This window comes from Meles meles, chromosome 4, assembly GCF_922984935.1.
Source record: "Meles meles chromosome 4, mMelMel3.1 paternal haplotype, whole genome shotgun sequence".
NCBI classification, from domain to species: domain Eukaryota; kingdom Metazoa; phylum Chordata; class Mammalia; order Carnivora; family Mustelidae; genus Meles; species Meles meles.
In genome coordinates, this window is record NC_060069.1 from 129,732,737 (window position 1) to 129,735,575 (window position 2,839).

A 2,839-nucleotide genomic window follows, 5' to 3' on the forward strand; every position below is an offset into this window, starting at 1 on the left:
ATGGCCTCTAAGTGTTCAAGTGAAAGAAAGAGTCACATGTCTCTCTCTTTAAGTCAAAAGCTAGAAATGATTAAGTTTAGTAAGGAAAGGATATTGAAAGCTGAGATAGGCTGAAACCTAAGCCTCTTGTACCAGTTAGCTAAGCCATGAATGCAGAGGAAACGTTCTCAAAAGAAACTAGATGAGCTACTCCAAGAAATACATGAATGATAAGACAGCGAAAGAGTAATATTACTGAGATGGAGAGTTGTAGTGGTCTGGGTGGAAAATCAAACCAGCCACAGCATTTCCTTAAATCAAAGCCTAATTCAGTGCAAAGACCTAACTCTCTTCAGTTCTGTGAAGGCTGAAAGAGATGAGTAAGTGGCAAAAGAAAAGTTTGAATCTAGCAGAGACTGGTTCATGAGATTTAAGGAAAGAAGCCATCTTTATTACATAAAAGTACCAGGTGAAGCAGTGAGTGCTGATGGAGAAGCTGCAGCAGGTTATCTAGAAGATCTAGCGAAGATAATTAATGCGGGCCGCGACACTAAACAACAGATTTTCCACTTAGACGAAACAGTCTTACAATGGAAGAGGATGTTATCTAGGATTCACATACCTTTAAGAGACATCCATGTCTGGCTTCAAAGCTTCCAATGACAGTCTGATTCTCTAGTTCAGGGCTAAATGAAGCTGGTGATTTGAAGTTGAAGCTGGTGCTCATTTACCTTCCCCCAAATCCTAGCACCCTCAAGAATTACGCTGTATCTACTCTGCCTGTGCTCTATAAATGGAACACAAAGCCTGGATGACAGCACATCTCTTTACAATGTGATTTACTGAATATTTGTATTCTACTGTTGAGGCCGACCGCTGAGAAGAAATGATACCAGTCAAAATATGACTCTCGTTGACAATGCACCGAGTTACCCAAGAGCTCTGATGGGGATGTGCGAGATTAATGTTGTTTTCATGGCTGCTAGTGCAACGTTCATTCTGCAGCCCGTGGATCAAGGAGTAATTTCAACTTACAAGTGTAACTTTCGAAGAAGTGCATTTTTGTAAGGCTATAGCTGCCATAGAAAGTGATTCCTCTGAAGGATCTGGGCAAAGTCGGTTGAAAACCTTCTGGAAAGGGTTCACCATTCTAGATGTCATTAAGAACATTCATGACCTATGGGAAGGGGTCAAAATATCAACATGAACAGGAGTTTGGAAAAAGTTGATTCCAATCCTCTTGGATAACTTTGAGGGGATCAAGTCTTCAGTGGAGGATGTAACTGCAGAAGTGGTGGAAATAGCAGGAGAACTAGAATTAGAAGTGGAGCCTGAGGATGGGACAACATTGCTGAGATCTTATGATAAAACTTCAACAGATGAGGAGTTGCCTCACAGATCAGCAAGGTGGTTTCTTCAGATGAAATCTACACCCAGTAACGATACTGTGAAGATTGTTGAAATGACAACAAAAGATTTAGAATAGTACATAAACTTTACTGATAAGAGCAGCAGCAGGGTGTAAGAGGACTGACTCCAATTTTGAAAGAAGGTCTGTAGGTAAAATGCTGTCAAGCACCATTGCATGCTACAGAGAAATCATTTGTGAAAGGAAGAGTCAATTGATGTGACAATCTTCATTGTTCTCTTATTTTAAGAAATTGCTACAGCCACCCCAGCCTTCAGAAGCCACCGCCCTGATCAGTCAGCAGCTCTCATCTTGGAGACAAGACCCTCCAACAGCAAAAAGATTACAACTCACTAGAAAGCCTTTCAGTGGTTAGCATTTTTTTTTAGAAATAAATTATCTTTTAATTAAGATATGTACATTTGTTTGAAATAGTGATATTACACACTTAATGGACTACAGTGTCATGTGAATATCACATTTGCATACACTGCAAAATGAAAAATTCATTTGATTCACGTTATTGAGATATTAGCTGTATTGCAGTGGTCAGAACTGCACCTGTGATATCTCTGAGGTATGCCTCTCCTGATCTCACCGTTCTCTGGAACCAGTTTCCCAGGTTATAAGAAATGCTAGAACTATATTGATGGCTGACTTCTTCTGGAAAGTGAGTAAAATTTCATGGTATGTGCGTCGTTTAATTACCTAATTCCTGAATTGATTTACCCTTAATTTTCCTTTGCTCTGATCATTGTTACCTATATATATAAATTTCATTTTTATATCACTTATCATAGTATACATTTGTAAGCCACCTAAATCATTTTTGGAGTAAGGCAGTAAACAGAAGATGTGTAGATAATCATAGATTAGAGAGGTGATAGATGATTGATAGATAGGTAGATGAATACATTTTTTAAATATGTCTTTTGTTGTTCTGATTACGTAATCTGTAGCTATGTGTTTCTGTATTTTGTGACTAGTTGCTGAGGAACCACTTAGAGTTAATGAGAAGTATAGGAGCTTCCCTTGATATTTCATTAGTCTAAAACCTGGATTTTCTAGATTCATGAAGATTTCTACCAAATATTATGGCAGCAGGATGTCAAATCTAATTCTAATATGTGAAGCATATTAAAATATATATGAAAAATGATGACTTTTTCTTATGTGACAAAAACAATAAATTCTTATGTGTACTTCATTAAACTTCCATTCATATATATATTAAAATGTATTATGTTAGAAATCTGAAGGTAATATAAAAAGATAAACTCAATATTGGACAAAACTAAAAATTAAACTTGGGTAAAATGATATGTATTTATTGACAGGCAGTTAGAGAAATGAAGTTAGTAATAATCAGCTTTAGTTTCTTTCTTTTGAGGGAGCATTCCCAAATACAAATCATTCTTATCCCCCTTGGCCAGTTATTTCTGGTACTGCTCA

At 37.0% G+C, this 2,839-nt stretch overlaps 1 pseudogene; it reads left to right on the forward strand.

Moving 5' to 3' along the window:
* On the forward strand, positions 1-1,763 carry LOC123940777 (annotated as a pseudogene).
* Positions 1,764-2,839: the final 1,076 nt, after the last annotated feature.